Source organism: Arachis ipaensis, chromosome B03 (genome assembly GCF_000816755.2).
Source record: "Arachis ipaensis cultivar K30076 chromosome B03, Araip1.1, whole genome shotgun sequence".
Taxonomy (NCBI): Eukaryota; Viridiplantae; Streptophyta; class Magnoliopsida; order Fabales; family Fabaceae; genus Arachis; species Arachis ipaensis.
This window is the reverse complement of record NC_029787.2, coordinates 34,872,615-34,888,670: the sequence shown is the minus strand read 5'-3', so window position 1 is coordinate 34,888,670 and position 16,056 is coordinate 34,872,615. Positions and strand designations below refer to the sequence as shown.

Below are 16,056 nucleotides of genomic sequence, written 5' to 3'. Positions count from 1 at the left end.
TCTAAAATTATCTTTATAATTATATTTAAAATTTTATGACTAGATTAGAAAATCACATAGTAAAATTTGGTCTATTTATGATCTAAAAAGATAAGAAAAACATAAAGAAAAAAACTACTACATCACATTATATTTTATAACATGTAACTTCTTTGATTGGGCCCATCTAATATCAAACTCTTAAAGGAGGATAGAGCTATGATGCACGGACACTCACGTGGACATTGGACACGATAGACATGACACGAGAAATGTGGAGATACAAATTTTAAAATTTTAAAATTTTAAAAAATACAAGTTAAGAATAAGGTTGAACATACTAATACGTGATGGTATTTAAGTGTGTCAAAGTGTATTCAGAAAAGAATTTTTTATTTTTTATTAAAACACAGTTGGACATAATACACACGCATGTTAGACGCTGCTAGGGAGATAATGAGAAATCTAAACCATGTGAACAATGGGCTTCGACTTTGGCCCAATACAAAAAAAAGTAAGAAAATTCTACAAAATACCTAAGCCAAAAAACCACAAAAAGTTATTTCAAAAAATTAACTATCCATCCCAACCCTAATTTACCAAAGAAATTCACCCAAACACCCTCTTCCCCCAAACCGTCTGCCATCCCCACCCTCATCAATTATCCCACTTTTCTGGCATTAGAAACCCCTCACCGGCCATCATCGTCCACCCTGTAGCTCCCTTTCCCATCACCGTCGCGGAATCGTCATCAAACAACTATTCACATAATTATTAAAATAATCATCTGGCTACCTAGTGAAATGACCATCCAAATTTGTTAATCGTATATACTTAAACTGAATCGAACAAAATAACCATCCAATTAAGAATTAAAATAACCATCTACATACCTAGTGAATTGAACATCCAGCACATTTGCAGAGTGGAGAGAGTCGACGGCGAAGCATGAGGTAGGGGAGGAGATTTAGCGATAGAGCAGCCACGCAATCACAACTTCGGCTAGGCGAGGTTGCGAATTTGCTCCGTGGGCTTCGAACCCGAATGCGCAGCGTCCAAAGATGGAAGAGGAGAAGGAGTCGAATTGGTGGGAGGAAGGGCGACGTCGATGACGTGTGGCACAGCAACAATAACAGCGCGACGGGGAGGACAGACGACAGGGATAACGTACGTCTCGAACAGCGCAACGGGAGGCTGCAACCTGCGGTGGGGCCTGCACAGCAGGCAGCGGGTGGGCAGCGGTAATGAGGACGCATGGGTTGCTGCGGCGCGATCTCTCATTGATACGGCGTGCAAGTGGGAGGCTGGGCGGCATCGGCGAGAGGATGGGCAGTGTCGGACTGGACAACGGAAAAGTGCAGTGGCACCAGGGTGACTCTACAAACCGGAGATCGCAAATGGAGAATAGGAGGTTAACGTGATATTGGGAGTAACTGTGACAATTGTAATTTGGTTTAATTGCAAATCTTTATTTTTCAAATTTCAAAATCTGAAATTAAAAATAATTAATTCATAATATGATTTATAATTTTAATTTTTTTTTACTCTATTATTATTCACATTGTTTAGAATTCTCATTGTCTTCCTGTACTTTTTTATATCCAAAATATGTTTGACACACAAACTATACAACTATACAACTTAACAAAGTATATGTACTTCATAGGTTTTTAGTGAAAGGAATGCTGACTTATTTTAAAGGAGAAGACATGAAATTTGAGCTCTTTAAGGTGTTCTTGCAGTATTAGTCTATCACTACAAGAAAATACTTCTATTGCCACGCTTTTAAAGCGTGGCGAAAAGCTTAAAAAAGCGTGGCGATAGCTTTTCACTACGTTTTTTGAGCTACCACCACGCTTTTGAAAGGGTCACAACTGCTAACGTGGCGGTTGCTCTATCACCATGCTTTTGGTGACCTGTCGCCACGCTTTTTTTTTGCCACGCTGTTTTCATATTGCCACGCTTAAAAGCGTGGCCGTATGTGAGAGATATGGCCACGCTTTTAAAACATGCCAATACAGAGAGATATGGCCACTCTTTCAAAGCATGGCAATAGAGAGATATGGTCACGCTTTTAAAGCGTGGCAATAGAGCAAGATATGGCCACGCTTTTAAAGCGTGACAATAGCGAGAAATACGGCCACGCTTTAAAAGTGTGGCAATAGCCTTATGAAATTTAAAAAAAAAGCGTGGCCACCCACATAAAAACGTGGCCACTAACCACTTTTGGCCACGCTTTTAAAGCGTGACAAAAAAAGCGTGACCATAGACCATTTTTCTTGTAGTGATCTGTCATTTACCTCTTCTAGTCATTTATTCATTTATGTTTGAGTAAATTGATAACTCCTTTCTTCAATTTCTCTTTCAATACCACTAGTTTCTTATTCTTTTCACCTACATTTATTTTCCACCTCTTCAGATGAGTAAACAGAACATAAAATTTCAAATTTTAATTTTCAATTGAAAAAAACAAGTATATTTATAACCTCCTACTTCCAGTCTTCACTATATTCTTTTGGTTGCTACTCCCCTTCTTTATTTTTTTTAATTCGTTATCATGGTCGCAGTAGTGACGGTGGAGGACGTAATTGCCGTGGCGATTGCTACAGCTGCGGTTGGAATGGGTCACATGGCCTGGAATTATAACAAAGGAGGAAGTGATGGCGTTTGCCTCAGCTGTGGTGAGGATGAGCCATATGGTTAGGGGTTGCAACTAAGGAGGAAGCAGCAGATCTGCTACAACTATGGGAATTCTGGACATTTTGTAAGGGACTTTTCAATAAGGTTTAATCACTTTTGATGTCCAGATTTTAATTTCGAGATTTTTGGTTTGATGTTTTTCAAATTTTTTTTGTCAGATCTATTATATTTTGAATTTTTGTGATTTTTAAATTCATTTTTTATATTTTCACTTCAGATGTGTTTCGATTGCAATGCGAAGAATCTAACATGAGCGTCAGTTGCGTATGACTTCTTCATATGTATCGATTGCTCTAACTGTTCATTGTTGTTCATCATAGTCTAAGAGTACATATCAGTTTCTTTTTTTTAGTTAATTTTATTGAAGCTCATTCCTTTGGAATGATACCATTTAGAACCCTCCAAGAAATAGAACATTTAAAATGAAGACCTTAATAGATATATGTATTTTTTTCAAAATTAATAAAGCTCTTTCTGCCATAAAAGTAGAAAAGCTTAAATTTGAGGTAAATTTAGATTATATTCCTTTGATTGAGTATTGAATTCTATAGTATTATTCACAAATTCATACTAATATAATTGTACTAGGTCATAGATTCTAATGCCCAGATTGTTCCAAGCGAGTTCTTTGATTACATTAAGGTGTTATTAAAAATTTTCTGATTTTTTGAGAAACTTCAAATTGCATATATGAAACTATTATGAAACCAATTTTTGGGTTCCAAATTTGCAAAGAGATTTTGATATTTAATTTTATGAATACATCTGTTGATTTTCTTGAATTAATAAAATCTATCATGAAAGCTGTTTTATAGATTTTCTCTATTCTAAACATTTTTTGGTTTATTAAGTTTTTTGTGTATTTGATATAGTTGTTTATTTAGTCTATTTGTTGTTTGTATTGAATATATCAAAGTGGCTAGGAATCCCAAAAATAAGTATTTATTTTCAAAACAAAATCTCAAAATATTGATTTTGAATAATTTTTTATTGATTACAACAATTATCAAATTAAATGAATCATATATAGATTTAAAACAGTTATCAGAATAAAGTACAACATATATTTTTTTTTCTGCCTCTAACCTTCATGCTTTAAAGTTGCAAGACTATCTTTATAAGTAATGGAAAAGAATCTTACTGTTTATAATCCTCAGATAATAACTTTTTGTAATTTCGCACATAATAGAAATAATTTTTATGTCATTATTATTTATTTAGGACTATGATGATTGAAATTAGATATTTTAGAAATTTATTAAAATAGAGTAAAGTATTATTTTTATCCTTAATGTTTGGGATAAGTCATAAAGTTGTTCTTAACGTTTAAATCGTCTTATTTAAGTCCCTAACATTTTAAAATTGACTCAATATTGTCCTGCTATTAGGGATCCGTTAACAGAATTAACAGGGGGACAAAATTGGGACGATTTAAAACATTAGAGACTTAAATAGGACAAAAACGTTGGGGACAAAAACAATTCATAGAAATAAATTTTAATTTTATCCTTCAATAATATCAATCTTTTACGATACATAGTTATCCAATTATTTTTTAATCACATCTAAGTAAATTACACTTAATCACATTACTTTCATTTTAAATAAATTTATTTTTTATAATTTTACTCTTAAAGATTTTTACTCATCATGAAATGTTTGTAAAATGACTAGAATCATATTACTTTATTGTATATATATCATTTTTTTCCACAAGTTTATGTACTAGTCATTCTACAAACATTTTATGATGAGTGAAAATCTTTAAGAATAAAATTATAAAAAATAAATTTATTTAGAATAAAAAATAATGTGATTAAATATAATTTACTAAGATGTGATTAAAAAATAATTGAATAACTATGTACGTAAAAATTGATATTATTGTAGGATAAAATTAAAATTGATTTCTATGCATGTATTGTTTTCGTCCTCAATGTTTTCATCCTATTTAAATCCCTAATATTTTAAAATCGTCTCAATTTTGCCCTGCGATCAATTCTGTTAACTGATCCCTAACGGCAGAACAGTATTGAATCAATTTTGAAACGTTAGAGATTTAAATAAAATGATTTAAATATTCGAGACAACTTTAGAATTTACTCTAAACATTGAGGACAAAAATAATACTTTACTTACTCTATTGAAATAGGTTCATTTCAATCAAGTCATGATTGGCTTTTCTAATTTTTTTGGTAATTGATTATGTTTTTGGTATAAGTAAAAGTAAACATGTGCGAGTGGTGTGTATTGTTATGTTTTAGTTTTTGGAAGTAATAAATAAAAAAATGACTCATTAATTCAAATTATATGTCATCCTTTAATATATTTATTAATAATTATATGAATCCCCCTTTCAGAATGGGTGTATTTTTGTTTTTCCTCCTACGCTAGTATAAGAAAGGGGCATTTTGAATATAACAAATAATTTTCTTTTTCTTTTTTGCCATTGATTCTTTGGATGAGAATCTTATAAATAGAACAATAAAATTGCCCATTTATTTATTTTATCCTTTTCAGTAGTTAGGATTGCTTATATTATGATACAAGCACTCAATTTAGAAAATCGAATTCAGAGTTTTCTTAAAGGTATATTTTTGAAAAATCAAATACACCCCGTTACGTTTCTTGGATTGATTTGATAGTCACATCTTTTAGTTTAATGATCCATATAGAGGCCAACCATGTGATATTTCTTCTTATGCTTATTGAAATCTGAACTTAAAATACAAATTGTGCTGTGCATTGAACTTGATTTGTCTAAGGAAATTAGAAAACCAACTTCTTTTATGATTAGTTTGATTGCTATTGTTTCTATAATATTTTGGGTCTATTGAATTAGTTAGTAGTTTATTCATACGAACTTTTTCTATAGATTATCACAATTTCTTCTTGACAAAAGTATTTGAGGTCATAATATCAATCAACAATCAAGTGATCTTTGTATTTTTGCTATTGTTGTTGGAATAATCTTTATGTATACCCTTATTTTGTATCACTTGATAACGATTATCAATAACTATTTCTCTATTATATTCTTTGCTCTTTTTTAATATTTTGTTTTGTTCCTTTTGACATTGTAATGGAAATAATGATAATTCTTTGTAGGTCACATGCCTATACCTTATTTCAGGTATCTTTTACCATTTTTCATTCTTTTATTCTCTTGAATTTTTCTTTCATTAATTTGTTTAATTCTCTATTTTGCTTTTTTTTTCTCGTTTGATATGCTTTTCTCTTTTCTTTTAGAATATGAAGATTAGGTCTGAGATTATTATATCTTGATGATGTGCACAAATTACATTATAGATGAAATTTTTTGTTCACATTATGTTGGAAATTATTCTTTCAGCTTCATGCATTGTGCATCCTGTTTTCTAGAAAAATAATCATTTATGTTTCTTAAATGATTCAGGACTATGAAGTTCTCAAAAGACTTGCTCACATGTGATAGATAAACTTGATAGGAGAAATATTTTAGTAAACCTTCTTTTAGTTAATACATGCATCATGCAATTAGTGAACATCGCAAGACATCAACTACTGGACCTGATATTCGGGCCAAACACTTGGTTAATATGTTAGTTATTGTGGTAATCTTTTTCTCTTTTATCTTAAAATCCTAATATATTCATAAAAACTTTGATTTTAGTATGTCCCGATTGAGCTCAAAAAAGAATTACTACCCTATGGTTCTGATAGGATTTGGTCTATAGTTGGACCTTCTTGCAAGAGAGGGAACCTATTTAACTTCAAATTCATGTGGAGTTACGGCAAGTCCCGAGAGTATAAATTTGGTCTAAGATGGTCACAATAATGCCAACATTACAAGCTAAGTGTCAATGATGTGTATATCTTCAGTATTATGTCAACTGCCCTACATCAGATTAAGGTTAGGTTTAAAAGGTACAATGGTGCCTAGTGTTATGGAACCCATCAGATACCGTATAAGAGATGGTTAGTTGGACACAACATATAAACTATGAACTTAAAAATTAATAACAAATTTTGTTGAAACTTAGGCTAATGGATAAGAAGTCATACAACAGCATAATAATTGCTTATTGTTGTAATACTAATAATGTAACATGATCTTGGCTAATGGCTTTATGAAAAATTGCTGAAGTAAATAATTTACTTGTTATTATTACTGGTTACTTACTAATACATATTTTATTGGGTTGGTAGAAAAATTGATCTATATATATTATAACGAAGCTTTTGCAAGCTCAAAATTTTATTGTATTTTTCTCACATGGCAAAAGTTGCCTTTATTCAAAAGGGCAAGGATAGTTAACGACAAATTCGTTACTGTTGTGCCAATTTCGATAGTTAAAGTCGAAGATTATATGTGCATGAAGGACACTATGGTCAAAGAAAATAAAAATGAGTTAAATTTGATGGTCAAGTTACCTTATATTTGATGTTCAAGTTTACTTGAGGTTTAAGATTATTTGAGGTCCAAGTTTGTTTGAGATTCAAGATTACTTGAGGTTCAAGATTATTTGAAGTCCAAGTTTACTTGAAGTCCCAGAGTACTTGAAGAGCAAGTTTACGTGAAATCCAAGGTTATATCAATAAGTTTAGGATTTTTTTTTTCTATTAATAGGGTTAGTTTCAATAAATTAGAGGAGCTTCAATTCCATTCATTCACACACTCACTCGCTCTAAAAATTCCTAGTCACATTGACGCACGAAAACAAGAGTCATGAGTCCATGTAAGTATTGGAAGACTCTATTTTTTTCCGTCATTATCAACTTTGTTTTTTCTTTCTATTATTTAAATTCTGTCATTTTTATTTAAGTACTTGTCAATTTCTGCACATTTTAATATAAGTCTTGCAATTTTTAATTCTTTATTTTTTGCACTAGTTCTTTTTTACTTTTTGCTTTCTATAATTATTTATTTATTTGTTTGTTTTTACACTTCTATTGGGTACGATCTCTAAATTCTAAGAACAACCCACAAGAGGAGTCATATCTGCTCCTTGAATTGAGATCTTGATACAAGTTTGGTTGACACCTCCTGTCGAAGTCGAAAAAAAGCAAAATTCAGGTGAAACAAATTGGCACGCCGAGTGGAACCTTGGATAAGATTAGTTGCCTAAAGCAGTTGTTGTGTATGCATTTGTGAAGTGATAAATTTATACCCTATAACAGTCCAAACACATCTATGTCATCTCAGTTATCCTCTTCAGTAGAAGGGTCAGACCACGATTCTGAATAAATAGTACTATATCTACAACCACAAGACATTAAATCGACACAAGTGCCTATGACTTTTGCTAGAAGTTCGACTAGGCATATGAACAACACAAATGTAACTTCAGTGGTTCTCCTAGTGTAGTCAAAGTAAATCTAATTACTTGGTCTATGTATGAGTTACCTCAATATTTGTCATTTTTGGCCAATCTACCTATTCTTGGGGTATATACAAATGTTCAGTATAACTCAATTGTTGGAATAAATCCACAAAACTTTGCATAAGGATACAACCCGTACTTATATCAATATATGATGGTCAATTCTTTCTATTTAGGATCGATGATATCGAGACCCATGATATCACAACTACCTCAACGAGAGATTTTGTCAATGTCGATGCAACCATATGTAAAGGCAATATCAACTTAGATTGATTTGCCGATTCAATCGTCGACACAAATGGAGGTGCCTTGTTCGACTTCTGTTATGCCTTCGACATCTACTGAAATGCTTAAAGTCCCATTGTTTTCAGGAAGATCGAGGGAATTACCAATGTCAGGGGCAGTTCTGCCTAACACTGTAGAATCCTTAGCAGGTTTTAGATAGCAAATAACATAAAATCATCATGGTTTCCTTAACACATTGACTCACTAGATGACAACTGTCTTAAACCCTTTGATAGAAAATAATAATGTTAAGTTTAAACAAGTAACAAGTCAGATGAATGAATTGACTGAAACATCTCAGGAAAATTATAACGCACAAAATTCACTAGGAGGTTATCAACCTGACTTAAAAGGCCGTCAGTCACCTGTAATAATTAATAAGGGGAAAAATCCTGGTAATGTAGTGAATAGTGCTCGACAAGATCAGTTTACGGAATGTGACATTACACAAGCTGATGAGCAGAATGTTTCACAAGCTGTTGAGCATATGCTAAATAGGGTAGGTTTCAACGTAAAGTTAACTCACCAGCCATATTCTATATCTCCTAAAGGAGTCAAAGTGCCAAAATCACTCACTAAATTTTCAGAACAAAGTGATGAGTCGATTGTTGGCTGTCGAGCATATGGCTCGCTACACAGTCGAAATCGAAATTCTAGCTAGCAATGAGCACCTAAAAATGAGATACTTTCTGTTTATACCCTGGCCCTAATTCATAAAAGGCCCAACCCAAAGAGGAGGCCTCTACACATACTCGACCTCTTTAAAGAGGTCAGACACCGTGAATGATCCTAGCTCTACTTTCCCAAACAAGTAACTGCCTCTGTAAATCTCTCTAACTATCTCTATCTTCGCTAAAAGATAGATCCTAATAAACTTTCCAGTTAAAGGGAACGGTTATCCATCAATAAAAGTGGAACTACTCCAACAAAGGTGGTTATGAGCCCTACTATAAATACACTGACACTTCTCAGGTATTTTTTACGTTCAAATCTACTAAAACCTGTCTAAAGCCCTTGCAAACTTAAGCATCAGAGTCTCTTGCAGGTACCAACCCCGACCTCCTCACGAGAAACTCGGATGGCGACACCTCAGTATAAGAACAAGTCGAAGACTTCCTCATAAGGAGTCTAGACCTCACGTTCAGGCCCAAATTAATATTTCAAGTAACCTTCGGAATATTGACGCCCTTGCCGGGGACCTGGAGCTCGACCCTTAACAATGGCAGATAATCTGTATGAAGACGGCCATACGGCATCTGAATCAGAACCCGAACCTCAACGGGACGACCTGGCACTTTCAATACCTCCACCACGCGAGAGGACGTACATTCCTCACGAAGAAGAAATGTCCGAAAACCCCAGCTGAGACGGATTCACTCAGAGGTACATCCACCTGAAGAGGAAGAACCACTATATCCCACAGAAATATTAGGTTTGGTGCACAGCCGTGATGGATGACTAGAGCAGCTTGAACAAGAAGCTGAACGACAACGAGAAGCAGAGTGAGAACTAAGGAAGGAGGTGCGGCGATGAAGGGAGCTGGAAGAAAAGCTCTTAAGTTTGGAAGCCGACCTCTGAAAACATAGTAACTGAGCAAATTGGGAAGAAAGCCCCTAGGAGGAGAAGATCCATTAGTAGAAGAAATCATGCAGGCTAAAGTTCCAAGGAATTTTAAAACCCTTGACATGGATCACTATGACGAAATGACCGACCAGAGACACTATCTCAGCAACTTCAAAAGTTGGATGTATCTGACCGACGCCTCTGATGCTACCCATTACAAAGCATTCTCGACAACTTTGACCAAAGCTGTGATGAAGTGATTCGATAACTTACCTCCCAGGTCGGTGACTTGTTTTGATGACTTAGCAAGGAAATTTCTGACAAGGTTCTCGATTCAGAGGGATAAGGTAAAACACGCCCCGAGCTTGTTGGGAGTTAAGTAAGAGTCGGGGAAACACTCCGAGATTACATGAAAAGATTCAATAAAGCGTGCTTGGAGATTCAAAACTTACCCACCGAAGCAGTGATAATGGGATTAGTTAACAGCCTTAAAGAAGGACTATTTCCTCAATCCATATCCAAGCAACACCCGGCTTCCTTGTACGAAGTACAAAAATGGACAGAGAAGTATATCAATATGGAAGAGAATTCACGACTACGAGAACCACTTCTGAGACCCAGCCTACCTTATCCATCTCGGAAAAAAGACAAAGAAGCTAAGAAGAAGAAAGAATACAACCCGGAGAAGCTTCGAAGATATCATAATTACACTCCTCTCCAGGTCTCTCTTGTAGATGTTTACAGAAAGATATGTCACACCGAGAAGCTTCCACTTTCTCGTCCAATTAAACACAAAAAGACTGGAAGCTGGACAAAATACTGTGAGTACCACAAAATCTATGGGCATTTTACCAACAACTATTATGATTTAAAGAATGTCATAGAAAAGTTGGCCAAAGAAGGTCTACTAGATAGGTATTTGGCGTGCAGGTCGGATGACCCGAGGAAGAGGAAAAGAGATGAAGAAGGGGGACAACCAGAACGTCAACCTCAAACCCCCGAGCGCCACATACGCATGATTAATTGGGAATTTTCTGGAGGAGGAATAACTAAATCATCACAGAAAAGAGATCTTAAAGAAGTGTACCAAGTAGGGGAAGATAACAGATCTCTTGTAAGGTCCCACATCGGTTGGGGAGGGGAACGAAGCATGTCTTATAAGGGTATGGATACATCTCCCTAACATGACGCATTTTGACGAGTGAGTGTGGAAGGTTTCGGCTATCATCCCTATCATCAAAGCCAAAACCGTGAGACCTTGTGTGCCAAAGCGGACAATATCGTGCTAGCGGGTGGTCTGGGCTGTTACAGATGGTATCAAAGCCGGAGCCCGGATCGATGTGCCATCGAGGGCGCTGGGATCCCTTAGGGGGTGGATTGTAAGGTCCCACATCGGTTGGGGAGGGAAACGAAACATGCCTTATAAGGGTGTGGATACCTCTCCCTAACATGATGCGTTTTGACAAGTGAGTGTGGGGGTTTCGGCTATCATCCCTATCATCAAAGGCAAAATCGTGAGGCCTTGTGTGCCAAAGTGGACAATATCGTGCTAGCAGGTGGTCTAGGCTGTTACATCTCTCGACTTGCCAACAATCTCGTTCACTAAAGAAGATGCTCGAGGGGTAACACTGGCCATGATGACCCCGTGGTGATAACTATGATCCTCGCCAATGCAAACCTCCATAGAACACTAATAGATCACGGCAGCTTGGCGGATATACTATTTAAACCTGCTTTTAACAAGCTTGAACTAGAAGAAAAGGATCTAAAGGCATACCCAGATAGTCTATTCAGACTAGGGGACACGCCGATCCGACCTCTTAGGTATATTTCTCTATACACCACTTTTGGAAAGGGTGCAAAGTCAAAGACATTGAGCATCAACTACATTGTGGTTGACGTCACCTTGGCATAAAATGCCTTAATAAGATGCACAACCTTAAACCGACTTGCAGCTGTTGTCTCTACACCCCACCTATTCATGAAGTTTTCCACAGCAGAAGGGATTGTCACCATAAAGGGAGCTAAGAAACTAGCACGGAAGTGCTACAATGAAAGCCTTAATTTAAAAGGTAGCCCTGGAAGGAAATAAGTCAACACCATCGAGCTTGGAGGTATCCGAACTAGGGAGGAACTACGCTCCTAACTCGGAGGAAAAGTAGAAGAATGCAAATTGGGGATCACCCTGAAAAAACAAAGAATATAGGGACTTACTTGGAAGAAGGTTTGAAAAAGAAACTCATTGACCTTTTGAGGAGGAAAGCCGACCTCTTCGCTTGGAAAGCCTCCAACATGCCTGGCATAGATCCCGACCTGATGTCTCACAAACTTCCCGTCTACCCGGGTTCCAGGCCTATCCAGCAAAAGCGATGAAAGCTCAAGCCCAAAAGAATACAGGTCGTAGAGGAACAAGTTTAAGTCCTATTAGAAGCAGGATTCATAAGAGAGGTAAAGTATCCATTGTGGCTGGCCAACGTAGTTTTGGTAAAGAAACAAAATGGAAAATGGAGGATGTGTGTCAATTATACCAACCTCAATAAGGCTTGTCCCAAGGATCTATACACTGGCCTCTTTCTAGCATTGATGCCCTGGTCGACTCAGCCTCCGGCTATCGATACCTATCCTTTATGGACGCCTACTCGGGATACAACCAAATCCCGATGTATAAGCCAGACCAAGAGAAGACCTCATTCATAACTCTAAAAGATAACTACTGCTATGTGGTAATACCTTTTGGGTTAAATAATGCTGGAGCCACCTACTAGAGATTGATGAACAAGGTGTTTCTCCCTCACATCAGGAAACTTATGCAAGTATATGTGGACGAGATGCTTGTGGAAACCAAGGTTGACTCGAAACTCTTATCCAATCTCATCGAGGTATTCTCTATAATAAGGAAACAGGGATGAGGTTAAACCCATCATAATTCACTTTTGCAGTAGAGGCGAGAAAATTCTTAGGCTTCATACTAACTCAAAGAGGCATAGAAGTAAACCCGATAAGTGTAGAGCCATACTAGATATGAAGAGTCCGACCTATCTTAAAGAAGTTTAACAACTAAATAGAAGGTTGGTGTAAAATCCAGTTATTTAATAAATAATTAACTCATAAATTAAGATTTATTCTAGAAAATAAGAAAGGTGATTTTTATGGTTTAATATGATAGAGAAAATTAAAACGAAAATTTTGACACTAATTTTAAAGAATTTGGCCCAAAATTGATCCAAACCAGGCCCGTGGGCCCAACTAACCTACTTAACTTAGTGAGCTTCAGCTTACTCTCTCTTTCTCGTTCAGCAAAACACGCTGAAGCAGCCATGGAAGGGAAGAAAACTCTTCCAAAAACATAAATCCTTACTTGAAATTCAAATCCTCGTAACTTTTGATCCGGAGCTCCGATCGGCACACCGTTTGCGGCCACGCAACCGCATCGCCGAGTTCTACAAAGTCCATAACTTTATTCAAGAGGTAAGCGATGATTTCAGTTCAGTTTTCTCAACCCTTGAATTCGAGTTTTTGGGTAAAAATATTGAGATTTTGGGTTCTTTGATGTTATAGGATCCAATTAGTTTGAAGAAAAAGCTTAATCTTGTCTATTTGATCCTTGAGTGTGGTAAGATTTCTCAACTCTAAGTCTAATGCTTGAGTTGTTGTGATTGGGGATTGAGTTTATATGTGTGGGTGCATATTATGTGTATTAGGCAATGTATTTGGAAGTGGATTTCAAGATGGAAATTCTGTTGGTGAGGTGTTGAGTCCCGAAAGCTTGAGGAAAAAGTGAAATTGGAGGTGTTCTGGGTTGAGTGGGGAATCGGCCAAGGTATGGTTTCGGTTTCCTATATCTAAAATGTAATGTGGTGTGAAAACTTAGGCTAGAGACCCTAAGATAGAATTTGAACTATTGATGTTGTTGATTGGTTGAGATGAATTGTGTTGTTATATATGTAATTAGTGGATTTTTGATGTTTTGATGGTATGATGTATGAGAAATATGCATGTTTTGATATATGCTTAATAATTGGTTGAGATTGAATTATGGGTGAAACCATGTTGATGGTAAGGATGATATTGATTTTATGTATTGATGGTTGATGGAATTCGTATTGTTGGAACTTGGGATGAGGGAAGATATAGGGTGTGGTATTTTGTTTGAAATTGAGTTATTTGATTGAGATTGGTCAAAATGGTGGATTGGTGGATGGTGAATTTAATAAGAATATTGAAAATATGAGTTGAGGAGGCTTGAGGTTGATTTTGGTAAGTTTTGGTTGGTTTTGAAAAGGGTTGAAATTGGTTTGTTTTGAAAATGGAATTTTGTGGGTTTGTATGAAATTGTGGTTTTTGGTCTACTTTGACGGAGCATAACTTGGTCTTCATATCCCCGATTTGTGTCAAACTTATTTAGAAATAAAATTGGATCCGAGATGTTTATGTCGTTTGAAGAACGGATGAAAAATGTTTTAAAACGAAAAAGTTATGACCGTCAGAAGTTTGGGTTTTAAAAATGAAATTTTGCAGCTTTTCAGACTTAGTTTTATTTTTAAGAAAACGTACGCCCACGCGTATGCGTCACCCTTAAATTTTCCTTCCCACGCGTGCACTGAGCCGACGCGCACGCGTCGCGATACTGATGCCGCAGCATGGTACAAAAACCAGAGAGTTGTGATGGTACCATGCTGGCTTTGTGCGCGGAGCACAAAACCTCTTCACGCTCACGCGTAACTGACGCGCACGCGTCACTTCCATCTCTGCTTTCCATGCGTGCGCATGAACGACGCGTGCGCAAGGGTGTGGTTTCGCTCCACTTGCACCAGGTTGGTTAGTATAGAGGCTCCCCGGGTGAACGCAAGGGTTGTGGTTTCGCCCCCACTTGCCCCGAGTTATGATGAGTGACGTATGAAAAGTGGAGTTATATGATGTATAATTGATGATATGGTCATAATGAATGATTATGGAATGTGTATGAATGAATGTGAAATGATTATCTGAGACACGAGTTTTCCTGGATGAAAACAATGACTAGCCACCACGTGCTCCAGGTCGAGACTCAATACTCTGCTGACCCTATGTCGTAAGTGTGGTTGGACACTGTGAAAGTTCCGAATAACTCGAGTTGGGGATGTGCGACAGAGGAATGGTCCAAATGGTTAGCTACCAGGACTTGTCGGGTTGGCTTTATAACCGACAGATGAGACTCATCAGCCACTAGGATAAGCATGCATCATATGCATCTATGTGTCTTGTTCGGATTGCCTAAGTGATTACATAACTAAATGCTACTTGATTATCTGCTATATTTGAATCCTATTTGTAATTTCTCTATTTGTAATAATTGTGGTTGTTGCATTTGGTTCTGTTGGTGGTTCGGAGGTTCGGAGGATTTGGAAATGGGAGTTTTAGATAGCTCTGAAGACCCTTAGCTAGTTTCCTGTTTTATCTTTATGGTTTAGTCATGTTTTTAAGCTTTAATTATATGTTGGAAGTTCTAAGATTGCCTTCGGCTTTTCCAGAACATTATATTTTAGATATGTGGGTATTGTTACCATGCTGAGAACCTCTGGTTCTCACCCATGTGGATTTTGTGGTTTTCAGATACAGGACATGAGGCTCCTCGCTGAGGCATGCTGGAAGCTTTTGATGTTGCGAAGACCTTTATCTTTTGGGCTTTATTTTGGTTATCTGTATTTGCTTAGATACTTATTATCTCCACCTATTATATATATGATGTATTAATTCCTCTTAGAGGTGATTTTGGAGACTCAGGTTTTGTAACTCTATATTTTGGGTTTTTCTATATATCTATATATGTATAACTATGTGCTCGGACTGGTTTATCTTCGTAAGTTGAGTCTTGAGTTTTGTTACATGTGTTTTGGAACTCTTAGTATATAAATTCGTTAGCTTGCTCTATCTTGCTTACTTTACCGTACATGGAGTGTTGCGCTTTTTGATTTAACGATTTTTGCTTTATCCTTTTCTTCAAAGGCTCCTAGTTATAAACCTTTTTCCCTATATTAAATATGTAATTTTACTTTTAGAGGTCGTAGCGCCTCGTCACCTCTGTTTTACATCCTAGGTGTAAAGCTCTTTGTGGTAGGGTGTTACAGTTGGCAGCACTATCTAGATTCCTAGCAGGATCAGCACTAAAATCATTATCCCTATA

The 16,056-nt window shown here is 36.3% G+C and overlaps 1 long non-coding RNA gene across 1 annotated transcript; it reads left to right on the top strand.

Moving 5' to 3' along the window:
• Nucleotides 2,343–15,815, top strand: LOC110270104. The gene is made up of 3 exons (XR_002359185.1): nucleotides 2,343–2,743; nucleotides 5,788–5,812; nucleotides 15,486–15,815. It is a non-coding gene; the product is annotated as an uncharacterized LOC110270104 (long non-coding RNA).